This window comes from Lissotriton helveticus, chromosome 6 (assembly GCF_964261635.1).
Source record: "Lissotriton helveticus chromosome 6, aLisHel1.1, whole genome shotgun sequence".
NCBI classification, from domain to species: domain Eukaryota; kingdom Metazoa; phylum Chordata; class Amphibia; order Caudata; family Salamandridae; genus Lissotriton; species Lissotriton helveticus.
Genome location: NC_136067.1, coordinates 1,955,791,258 through 1,955,804,943, shown reverse-complemented (window position 1 = coordinate 1,955,804,943; position 13,686 = coordinate 1,955,791,258).

Here is a 13,686-nt window from a genome sequence, read left to right as displayed (position 1 = left end):
TCTCTTGTGTGCCTTCTCTTCCTCGGTCCAATCTGTTTTCCATTGTCCTGATTTTTTCAAAATCTTTTGTCTCCTGTAACGATCATCCACCTGCCCTATGAACTTCTTCTCGACTTCTGACACTTTGCATGTCAGGTTATTTCTACGGGCATGTGAAGTATCTAAGGTAATCCAAGGAATGAAGAACTTGGCCAATCTGTCTTCACTCTTCCAGTAGTCCCATTTGTTCATCTGCTTATAATTTGGGACTTCTGGCAACACTGAATCATAGTTGGAGAAATAGTATTCAAAACTATCTCTCCCATAAAATATACTAAGCAATAAGCTACATGTAATGCCATATGTCAGCGGGAGGTGATGATATCTAATGCCTTCATCTACAGACGCCGGCAACTGCATGCAGACGTAACAGTCCTTAACCTCCATGGCATCCACGTATTCATATAAGAGTTTAGCATAAGCATTTGACCTAAAGTCTCCTTGGGACTCATCTACGTGTAACCTGCGGGCTTCTGCAGCTAATAACGCTTTCTCTCGAGTGTTTTCCCTTTTCTCACCAGCAACAGTGGGTGTAAGCGTTTCTACAGATTTCACATCAGTTACCTTCGCCTCTTCCTCATGTCCCTTTACATAAGAAATTGTTACCACTAAAGCTATTAATATTATCACTCCTACTATTAGTGTACCTATTATACATTTAGCTCTGCGGTTCTGGGTGCCGGCTTCCATTTCGTCAGACAATATGGCTCTCTCTTATCTTGGCACAAAGTTCTTTTCTTCTCGTTCCTTTACAGTCTCTTTTTACTCTTTTTGTCTTTAGAATCCACACAACTGGAAGCTGACAACCTTCTTCGCAAAGGTCCTTTAACAGTTCAATAAAGACAACCCTAGCCCTTCTCCATCAACTCAAGGGAAGGTCCCTAATATTCTCTGCTTCCTGGGCGCTAGGTAATCTTCTTTTTCTGCTCGCTTTATTTACAAAGTCCTTTAAGCATCTACTATCAGGTTTGTGCCTGCAGCTTCGATAGCAAAGTTCAGTATTTCCAAACGAAGATTGTGCTCTTCATGGGCTGTTATCGTTGTACCAAAGTCGGGGAATTGCAATTCTGAGAGAAACATGTGTTTTAACTTGCTGAGGCGGGGAGGTCTGGGGAGCATGAATGTTAGTGACCCTTCTTGTTCGACTCCGGGTACCAACAGTCGTATTTCCACGGTGACGATGGGCTCAGAACTGGACACCACCACCGCTCGAATCCTCCCTGTCTCCTGTTTCAAAGACATTTGTCGCCAGATATGTCCACTCAGGGGTGGAGTATCTTCTGCTAGGCACACGCACTCTTCTTGACCTTCTTCGGTCCGGTGCTTCAGCGCCCTGAGCACCTTCTTCCGGGTCTGAGTCTTCTGATATCGGAGGAAGGGTTATCTCTGGAGTTGACCTCAGGCTAGAGCTCCTTCTTTGCGGCCAATTAGCTTCTCCACGTGCCCTTCTACTCCTTCTCCTTCTTGTCTGTTCTCGCTCTCTGTCAAACCTGTCAGTGTCTGACTCGTACTCCCAGCTACTTTCTCCTTCTGTAGCGTCGTCTGTTTCGCTGTTGTACTGACCGTCCTCAGCTTGGTCAGACTCGTTCCCTGCTTCCGCTGGCACCTCTACAGCTTGGCTAGCCCCCTCTATGGCTTCTCGGTCCTCTACTGGACGTCTATCCGAGAGAGGAGCTGTTTCTTCCAGAGGTGCTGGAACCCTTTGCGTATGTGACGCGTGGATCCAATTGGGCAGGCCTCCCACCTTCACAGCCGTGTTCGTGATCAGAATGATCTGGAAGGGCCCACGCCAACGAACATCCAGGCAGCTTCTTCTCACATGTTTTTTCACCAGGACCCAGTCCCCAGGATACAGGTCATGGCACGGGCCCTGGCACGATGGAACCTCGGCAGCCTGCACCTGAAGGGACACAGAATGAATGGCGTCAGACAGCCCCTTACAATAGTCCAGGATCATATCATCTGTGATATTTAACAGTGCAGTAGTTGGGACAGATGGCAGCCTCATTGCTCTCCCCATTAACACCTCATGTGGTGACAACCCCGTTCTTCTGTCTGGGGTACTACGAAGGCTCATGAGGACCAATGGCAGGGCGTCAGGCCAACTCAGGGTCGTTGAGGAACACACTTTTGCAATTCTGGCTTTGATCGTGCCATTGATCTGCTCCACAATTCCTGAGGCTTCTGGTCGGTAACTGCAATGCAATTTCTGATCTATGTTCAGAGCCGCACAAATCATCTTCACAAGCTCGCTGTTGAAATGCGTTCCCCTATCTGATTCCAAAGAGGCCGGCACCCCGAAGCGCGGAATGAGTTCCCTAAGCAGTAACTTGGCCACTGTGAGGGTGTCGCACCTACGTGTAGGGTATGCCTCAACCCATCTGGAGAATACACAAACAACCACCAGGACATAGCGGAGGCGGTTGCACCTCGGCATTTCAATGAAATCTATCTGCATTCGATTGAATGGACCTCCAGACCTTCCTATGTGGCTTAGTGCAACTGGTGTTCTTTTCCCTACGTTCAGCTGCTGACAGGTCACACAACGCTGGCACACTGCTTCTGCTGCTATTCTAAACTTAGGATTGTACCAAGTCTGTCTAAACACTCTCAGCATAGCGTCTCTCCCTAGGTGTACGGGACCATGTATGTGTCTGGCCATTGGGCTCACCATCTCATTGGGCAACACTGCTCTGCCATCTGCTGAGACCCAAAAATGGGACTCACCCACTACACATCCTGCCTTTTCCCATGTTTCTTTTTCAAAATCAGGAGCATTTTCTTGCATGTTTGTCAGTTCGTCCCAAGTATCAACAGTTTCCAATATCATGGCTAATTCAGTCCTTACATTTATTCCACCCACTTCCACCTCTGTGAAAGAGTACCCTTGTTCCGCGCAATACCGCGCGACTTCGTCGGCATATCTATTGCCTTTCGAGACGAAGTCCTCATTTCTGGTATGTGCGGTGCACTTTACAACTGCGATACCTGCTGGACATTGCAACGCCTCTAACAACAGGCGCACAAACTCTCCATTGCGAATGGGAGAGCCTGAAGAGGTCATGAACCCTCTTTGAGACCATAACTGCCCGTAATCATGAACCACCCCATAACCATATTGGCTGTCGGTGTATATGGTGACTCGAATTTGATTGCTTGCCAAGCAAGCACGTGTCAAGGCAATAATCTCGGCTACCTGAGCGGAGTGTACTCCTTCCAGGCACCCAGCTTCTACAACTCCAGTAATTGTACAAACAGCGTAAGCTGCTCTCAACTGCCCAACTTCGTCTCTTACACATGAGCCATCGACAAAGAAAATTTCATCTGGGTCGGTCAGTGGCTCATCTACGATGTCGGGTCTGGGTTTGGTGCATAGTTCAGTCACATCGAGGCAGTCATGGTCTGTACATTCATCATCATCCTCGATATCATTTGGGAGTGGCATCAAGGTGGCAGGATTCAAAACAGAGCATCTCCTGAGGGTCACATTCTCTGCAGCAAGAATAACTTGCTCATAGCGCGTGAGCCTGCTGTTGGTCAGATGCTGTGTTTTGGTCCTGGTCATCAACAGTTCAACAGAATGGGGCACGTACACCTCTAACGGGTGCCCCATGACGATATTTTCACATCTCTCAATGCTGACACCCGTTGCAGCAACGGATTTGAGACATCCGGGCAACGCTGCGGCTACTGGGTCTAAAGTAGCCGAGAAATAAGCAACTGGTCTACGGGCATTCCCATGGATTTGGACTAACACAGACAACGCGCAACCTTCTCTCTCACAACAGTAAAGCAAAAATGGTTTATTGTAATCAGGCATTCCCAATGCCGGAGCACGACACAGGTCCTCTCGCAGCTGTAGGAATGCCATCAAACAGTCTTTGTCCCATGGTACCGGATCGCTCACCTCCTTATGCGTCAGTTTTTGCAAGGGCTTTGCTTTCAGTGAAAAGTTCGCGATCCACTGTCGGCAATAACCCACCATCCCTAGGAACATCCTGACCTCTCTCTGTGTCCTAGGCGCATTCATTTTCATGATCGCCTCTATCCTATCTGGTGACACCTTTCGTTTGCCTTTCTCTATTCTGTGTCCCAAGTACTGCACTTCTGTCAGGCAGTACTGCAACTTTCCCGGGGACACCTTGTGCCCATTGGCAGCTAGGTGATTTAACAAAGCAATGGAGTCCTCCCTGCAAGCTTCTTCTGTTTCTGACGCCACGAGGAGGTCGTCTATGTACTGGACCAGAACTGACTTCTGGGGCAGCACTAGACTTTCAAGATTTTTCTTCAAAAGCTGGTTGAAGATCGATGGGCTCTCTGTATACCCCTGAGGAATACGACACCATGTTAGGACGCGACCTTCCAGCTTAAATGCGAAAAGAAAATGGCTTTCTTCGTCCAGAGGGATCGAAAAGAAAGCCTGACAAAGATCAATCACAGTGAACCACTCAGCTTGGAATGGAATCTGAAACAGTATCACTGATGGATTCGGTACCACTGGACAACACGACACGACTATGTTATTAATCTTTCGGAGGTCCTGCACTATCCGGAATTTCCCATTTGGTTTCTGCAGACCCATAATCGGGGAGTTGCATGGACTACCCACGATTTCTTTCAGTATTCCCTGTTTAATCATGGACTCGATCACGGGTTTTATGCCTGCAATCGTTTCTGGAGTCAATTTATATTGGGGTGTTCTTGGGAACTCAGCATGCGGTTTCACTACAATTTTCACTGGGTCCACCCCTTTGACCAATCCAATCTCTTCCCCAGTGAAGTCCCATACTTCTGGTGCCACTGTCTCTCTCAAGTCCCAGGGGAGCTCATCTACTGTCAAAGTAGGGTACAGCTCCACGCATATTCTTGAGTTTGCAACTTTGAAGTCTGCGTCATCATCATTGGTCAATACCTCCACTCCCTGAGGTGTACAGTATATTGTACAATTCAATTTACACAACAGGTCTCTGCCTAGCAGACACACAGGACTTGAATCGCAAACCACAAACTGGTGCTCATCGCTGTACTTCCCTATTTTCACCTGTACCGGTTCTGTCAATTGGCTGGTTATTCTCCTGTTTGCGACCCCCACCACTTGTATGGTCTCTCCAGACATGGGCAGGTCTGGAACTGCAGCTGATCTGATCGTGGATCTAGTGGCTCCTGTGTCCACCAGAAATGTCGTGGGGCACCCTGCTACTTCTGCTTCGACATAGGGTCCCCTCTGGTCCACCTCCAAGGCTGCCCCGAGGGTGCAGTCTTCTCTTTCCACTCTCTGTCCGGTTAATGGGTCCACATAATAGCACTCTTCTCCTTCTACAAACAGGGGCATCTGTCTATAGGTCTTACCCATAGTCCCTACTCGGGGAGGTTGCGGGAACTGGGCTCGGGGAGGAGCCCCCCCCCCTTTGAGCACCTTTCCCTGGTATGGCGTCACCCCTCTTGTAGGCGCGCTCTGGACCTCTTCCTCCTCTATCTCTTGTTCTCCTATCTCTACATTGTAGGGACACTCGCGTTTCCAATGTCCCATCTCGTTACACTGGTGGCACCTAGTCGTTTTCTTCAAGGCAGCTATGTCTATTCTGGGTCTAAAGGTGGAACTCTCCTCATTGCCCTTGTTCTGACTGTACTGCTTCTTTCCTCCTGTACCTGTTCCTTGCTGCTGTTGCTGCTGTCCCCCCTTCCCTGCTGCCTGCATCTGTACCACCATCAATTTTTCTTTTAGTTTCTTAGCCTTGGAGTCTATCTCATCACAGCAGTACCTGGCATATCTCAGTATTTCGTCTAGGGGTTTATTTTGCCAACAAATCAAGTGTTGCTGAATCATTAAACTAATATCCGGTCTCAGTCCCAGGACGAACTTGGACACAAATTGCCCTATGTCTTTTGGATCCATTACATCCAGACCGCTATACTGTTTAAACGCTTTCAGCAATCTCTCATAATATTCGTGGACTGTCTCTTTGGGTTCCTGTCTAGTTCGGTCTATTCTGACCCAATCTATGTCTTGCATTGGCACTTTCTCTTTCAGCCAAGTCATCACTCTCTCGAATTTTGCCATCACAATCTCGGACGGCCCATTAGTCTTAGCATCTCTCTCCGGCTCCGTTGTGGGCCACTCAGCGCTAACCTTGCATGCTGTCCACAGATCTCCTGGTACTACAATGTCAAACAGCGTGTTCAGATCTATCCATAGGACCTTTGAGATTTTTACAAATCTCTCAACTTGCTTGTACCACTCCACTGGGTTTTCCCGCAATTTGGGGAAGGAGGTGGTAAAAGCAGCTAAATCTCCCCTACTCCAAGGGACATGCACATAATTCCCATTTGCGACTTCACGCAAAGGGTATGCTTCTATTCCCTGCAGCCTTCCTGGTGTCGTACCAAGCGTGCTTCTCCTGACGGTCCCTTTCTTGGACCACCTCTCTTCCCACTTATCTAGTGCCCTCCATGTCCTTATTCCAGTGATCAGTTCCCTTATGTGCGTTTTCAGCCCGATCGTTCTCCTCTCATCTAGGTCTCGATCTGTGTAATGTAGCCTGTGGTTACCCTGTAATGCTTTGGTTCTTGACAGATCCACCATATATTTGCCTGCTAATTCGACTAACTTCTCATGGATTGCTCTCGCCTTTCGAGTGATGTCCTTTGCCATATACAGTATTTCATCCTGCTCATACATTTCCATTCTCTCTAAAGGCAGGGTACCATCTACCATGTCATCCAGGTCTGACCTTAAGCTGGCGACATCGAGTCTCTTGGCTTTTATCTCAGCTCGCAATATGTCTTTCGAAGGGGGCTCACTGGTCTCCCTACCATCCCAACTCCGAGCTCTACGTTTGGGCTCGGGAGAGTTAATGAGTGCTCTCCCTTGCTCCCATCTCTCCAGGTCCCATGCTCGGCCATCCGATCTTGGAAGGTGATGGAACACGGGCCTGTTACCCCCACTCTTGCTCTGCCCACTCTCTCCTTCTTCTCTCCTTTCACCGTACGCCTCTCTGTTATTTTCCCTCTGGTCGCTACTCTCCCTTTGCCTAGTATCGCTCAGTATCCGATACGATCCTTCCTGGTTCCCCATATTCCCTGGGCTGCGCTCGTGTCCGTCATCACAGGGACTATGGTGCGACCTCTCACAACTCCCATTCAGTTCTCTGGTGCCGGGCACACAGTGGGTACACTTAAAGCTGTTTCTGTACTCTTGCGTTCTCCTCTCCCCTTCACTGAGTATTGGGCGCGCCACCCCTCCACTCCCGGGGCCCCCGTTTTCCAGGTCCGTTCTATCTCCACTCCGGGCCCAATGGGTGACTCCCCTACTATCTCTCTCTCTCCAGTCCCACTCCGGGCTGCTCTCCCCAGCCCCACAGTGAGTCCGAGCTCTGCTGTCCTGACTTTCCCTTTCAGCTTCCGCAGCTATGATGCTCTTGTGAGCCTCCACTGCCTCATCCCACTTCTTCATGTACTCATTTAGCTCTTGAAAGGATTTTCGTCCAGATCCCCTCATATCCACTGGCCATCTAGGGCCCCCAGGATCCCCTCCTGGATCCCCTGCTGTGTGCACCGGGGTGCTCCACTCTCTTGGTATCGGCATCTGACTTGGGAAATTGATCGTATCGTTCCTCCTTGCCGTCTCTGCTCTTTCTCTGTCCTTCCGTACCCGTTCTTCCCCTCTTGCTCTCTCTGGGTCATATATCGATATTATAGGACCTATGGTAACAGGTACCTGTAGTGCATCTGGTAATGCGTAGGATGTGGCGCACTCCGTTTCCGGCGCTCTTTGTACCACAAACCTCCCGACTACCTGTTGCACCTGACTAGGCTGGGACAGCTCTTTCTTTGCCTCAGGATCCCACTCTGAACTGGGAAGCGGTCCATGCTCTCCTGCATTGCCCCCCTTTTCTCTTTCACTATGCTCGACCTCTCCCCCTGCTCTATTATACGGGGGTGGCCTGTCTGTCAATAATCTGTTTATCAGGCTGTCCTCTGTTTCGCTCTCATCATCTTCTTCTAGGGGGCTTTTATTTCCGGGCACCTCTAACACTGGGTACAGTTTATTGACTTCCATGTTATGCACTCTCCATCTTTTAGCATCCGCATCCCATCTGGCATCCTGTACTGCCCTTACCGATCGTTTCACCCTTTCTTGTCGTCTGTTCATATTCTTTACATGCGCTGCCCTAATCCATGCATCAAGGGCTTCAAACTGGGTCGGTCTAGGCAAGGGTCTCATTGAGGTCATGACTGATTTTAATCGATGTAACACCTCTAATCTGAACGTCCCGTACTTCGGGAACGTCAATTCCTCATTTCCTTCCGTAATCTTACTCCACTCTGTTATCCAAAGGATCGTATGCAGCCCAACATTCACTGCCATGTAACGAGCCGGCGTACCCTCCGGCGGGGCTTCTTCCCCTTCATCCGATCCCCGCTTCTCTTTTTTAAACGCCGCTCTCAGCCATTTAAAACACTTCATAATTATACGCACAATATCCAGCCTCGCTACTCTGTTTACTTCCTGATGACAATCCACCAATCCTGGCGCGGCTTTGCTAACTTGGCCTATCGCAGCGCGGTCTTTCTCCGGTCGGCCAATCCCAGCTCGCCACTTTCTGACGTCTTTGCTAGCTGGCCTATCACAGCGCGGTCTTTCTCCGGTCGGCCAATCACAGCGCGACACTTCCTGACGTCACTTTTCTCCGCTTCGCAGCAGCACCCCTCCTTTCTCAACTCGTCTCCCGGTCATGCATGCGTCCCATTCATACACCGAAAAATGACTACTTCCGACCAAGCGGTCACTTCCCTCGACTGTACGTCCACAGTCTATATGTAATTGTCAACACAACTGACGAAATGTCTATCGTCTCTCTGATAGGTTGCTTACACACACAGTAACCTCCGACCAGCGTCCGTTACTCACGCACTCACTCTTACGTTCCCCCTATCTCGGTCTTTCGGGTGATCAATGGTACCTCATGACCCCCTTCACACTAGTTGACAATTACTCTGGGTGTCCGATACACCCGAACCACTTAAGCTCTCCTTGAACTTAAGATTTCCACCGGTTGCGCGCGCTCACAACCTGTTCCACAGTCACTCTACAGACATTCAACTCCGCCAGACATTACAACATAGATACAATACAAAAACACCGCAATCTAACACGCATGACCCTTTATACTCACTCTCGACCGATACTGCTGCTTTTTCTGTCTCACGTCATCCGGATCTTCTTCGGCGGGCGATTCTTCCGATCATCGATCTCTAGGGGCCTTGGGGTAAGCTAACCTGGCCTAGGTCACCGTCCTCAAGAAGGCAACCATCCTCTATAGCTACCAACTGGAAGGGCGAGATTTTGATCGATACCTTATCACTATTGATCTAAACCTCGATCTGGTCGACTGAACCTTTGTTGCCTGTCATTGAGGGAAGAAAGTGCATCTCTTACCAAGTTAGTTCACCCAATAAAGGACCCCGCTCCAAAAGATCACAAACAACTTCTAGCTTTCAAAAGTTTATTGTAAGGTTAGGATAAGCTGCAAATACAGGCATCTCAGAATGAGATTCACGAGATACACAGGTCCAACTACATACATGTGCTCTCTGAAAGCCCTCAGACGAGCAACGGAAATTACCAGCACAAGTTCTAAGAATAATAAAGCTATCAGCATTGACGCATATTGAGATCTCTCCTTCATTTAAGTTGGAGGAAAAACACACAGGTTAGGCTGTCCCTACCCTGCTCTAGATGGTATCCCTACTTAACCAAGTCTCAACCTAACAAAGGTGTCAGCAGTGAATGACCCCCAAGGGAAGTCACTCACTCTTAGTCTCTTGGTGAAAACCTATAGTTCTCCAGTCATGACCCCTCTCTGCCTACCCATCCGCTCTCTAAAGGGTCCTCAGGCATCTGCTCTAACTCCACCCAGGGGTGCTGTCCCTAATACAAAACAGTCAACAACATTTGAGACGCCCCTCGTGAGACGCCCCTCACGTGGTGTAGCTTCTGGCTTTTTCCATGCTGCTTTGTATTGGGCCTCATACGTTGGAGTTGACCTTGCTTCTCAGACTCTTCTCCGGCCCGCTGATACCCCTTAAAACATTCCGGAACCCTCCTCCATGTCTGGGCCGTCTTCTGAACAGACCTCTATTCATATTATTTATAATTGGATCCCCCCTTTTCTCTTGCAGACAGACATCTGCAGCCAAGATCCCAACTCTCATAGACTTCCAAAAAGTTTCGCAACATTTCTCGGCCCAGACCAGTACGTGTAAATCAATGTTAAAACATTTCAGGCCTACAGCATTTCTCATAATAATTATAGCATTCAACTTCTTCATTAATTAAAGCATGTTAATACTCTTATTCTATTATTCAGTAAACACATCTATACATCATGGCCCATTAATGCAATGACCAAAACATTAGTGCAATCTATGTCGTGAAAAGAAACACCTTCTAGCTCTGGCCCTGAGGCCTACCACATTCTGCGTTTAACCACATGCCATCTTACATTTTAACAGCTACACGACATGGATTCAGGAATAATCACATCTAATAAAATCATATAGTGTCACACATTTCTGTATTAGTTCCACTTCTACTTAAATCTCTACATTAGCTATACATTCAGAATATAATTGCAGATACTACTAGCACTCATGGCATTTCTCCTCATGATTTGTGCTTACTACAGGTAAGTGTGATGCACTCATACATTTAGGTCTGTTTGCGCTCTCTCACTCACAGTAAGTAAATATATTTATTTAGGACTCGCGTGCATTGCAGCGCATGAGCTGTTTGCTGGCAAGAATTGTGTGAGAGAGGGCTTTCAGAAAAGGGCTTTAAGCCCCGCCCCTCATTTCCATTGGCTGGCGTCACCGTTTATGCTAAACGGTGGCCTGCCATTGGAAATTAGCTCTTTGCGTTGCCTCCCTTTCGCTTTTGGTCCGGCTTATCCGGACTGGATCTCCTGGCTTCACGGCTGTCGTGAAGCTCTTTCTTATCTTTAGCTAGGGCCATCTGTTTCTAGTTAGAAACAGATGGCCCTCCCTAAAGATGCTCTGAGCTGAAATGACCGCACACAAACAGGCACACAGACAACCACATAGATAGCCATGTTCAACCACTCAAACGACAGAGTCAGACACGCAAGCAGACAGCCACAAGTGGGCAGACGAGTCCGGCCACTCAAAGACATACAGTCTGCAAAGTTGCTTTTGGGTACCTATTTGCTTTCGGGCATAGATGTTCTTGACTGGGGGTTCTTTGTGGCGATTGTTAATTTTGTGTGCCTTTATGGGGTTTCGTGGCGTTTTAAAGGACGGCGCTAAAGTCAGTACAATGTCCTTACAATTCATAGTCCTCAGAAAAAGGATCCTGAAAAGCCCGGTTTACCACTTATTTTAGAACTAGACCGTGTAGTGACTATAGCGCAGTGATTATAACATAGAGCTTGATGACTCACCCTCGTGGCTTGAATCACAGAATGAATACGGCGGGTAGTTTATCACCGTGCTCGGTGGCTCCCACCCTCGGACGGACAGAAGGCAGGATAGCCTGTTGGGTACACCCGACTTGCAGCAGCATGAATTCCCTGAACCCTGTGAGAATCTCTTCTTCCGCAGTGAGATGCGATCAGCAGAGCCCGGGCCCGGCAAAGGCACCAAGGGGTTCGCCACAGTGAAAGGATGATTGTGAAAACAAGGCCCTGCTCGCAAAAGTCTTAATGTGAGCGGAGGTAGCCTTTTCAAAATTACCATTATTTTATACAAAGAAATAAAAAGATATATTTGGGCAATTTTTTAAACCCTCACTCTATGGGTAGTTAGTTACTGAAAAGGAAGCTCGGATCTCAGTCCCGATTCTGCTGGTAAATGCACCAGAGTGAGTGAAACAATCACAGTAAAATGTAGAGTTGTAGGCGACGGCTACGGGTTGACTCTTATTGAAGGGGCTGTAGGGGGCTTGAAATGTACAGACCTGTACCTAGAGCAAGCGGGGGCCGGTGTAAGGCAGCAGAAACGGGCAACATTTTATTCTTTATTGTATCCCAAAGCTCAATGTTCATTCCCAGGGAAGGCAAAGCAGTGCACAAAGAGCAGACAGTGCACCACAATAGAACACAATACAACACCATATAAAATACATTGCACACATACAATCCACGAAACACATCCCATGCACGAACTACACTCGTTATCATTATGCAAAACGCTACTTACAATACCGATATTAAGTGCAGTACACATTCCTCGCAACAGGAAGTGTTACAGTGCATAGAAGGCAAGCAGGTAGTGCACACTCAGTGTGCGCACACAGCCGAGCACAGTATAACAGTGTAGAATGCTGCACGAGATAACACAGCACGTGTTACACAGTTCACATAGCACAGAGTTCAAGGCCGGGACCGATACACCACTGCTGACACTCCGCTGCTGACACCCCGCTGCTGACACACCGCTGCAGACACCACTGCTGACACGCCACTGCTGACACACCACTGCTGACACACCACTGCTGACACACCACTGCTGACACGCCGCTGCTGACACATCACTGCTGACACGCCACTGCTGACGCCACTGCTGACATGCCGCTGCTGACATGCCGCTTCTGACACCACTGCTACCACACCACTGCTGCCACACCACTACTGACACGCTGCTGCGGACACGCCGCTGCTGACACACCACTGCTGACATGCCGCTGCTGACACCCCACTGCTGACACACCGCTGCTGACACACTGCTACTGACAAGCCGCTGCTGACACGCCGCTGCTGACACGCCACTGCTAACACCGCTGATGACACACCACTGCTGATACATAGCTGCTGACACTGCTGCCGACACGCCACTGCTGACATGCCACTGCTGACATGCTGCTGCTGACATGCCGCTGCTGACACACCACTGGTGACACACCGCTGCGGACACATTACTGCTGGCACACAACTGCTGACACATCACTGCTGACGCACCGCTGCTGACACAAGCTGCTGACAACTCACTGCTGGCACATCGCTGCTGACACACCGCTGGTGACACATCGCTGCTGATGCCTCTGCTGACACATCACTGCTGACACCGCTGCTGTCACACCACTGCTCACACACCGCTGCTGACACACTGCTGCTGACACACCGCTGCTGACACACCGCTGCTGACGCCGCTGTTGACACATCACTGCTGACGCCGCTGCTGACACACCACTGCTACACCACTGCTCACACATCACTGCTGACACATCACTGCTGACACACCACTGCTGACACATAGCTGATGACACGTCGCTGCTGAAACCACTGCTGACACGCCACTGCTGACACAACTGCTGACACACCACTGTTGACACAACACTGCTGACATGCCGCTGCTGACACGCCCCTGCAGACACCACTGCTGACACACCACTCCTGCTATGCCACTGCTGACACCACTGCTGACACACCGCTGCTGACACACCATTGCTGACACACCACTACTGACACACCACTGCTGACAGGATGCTGCTGACATATCACTGCTGACACCCCACTGCTGACATGCCGCTGCTGACACGCCGCTGCTGACACCAATGCTGACACACCGCTGCTGACACACCACTGCTGCCACACCGCTGCTGACACGCTGCTGCTGACACACCACTGCTGA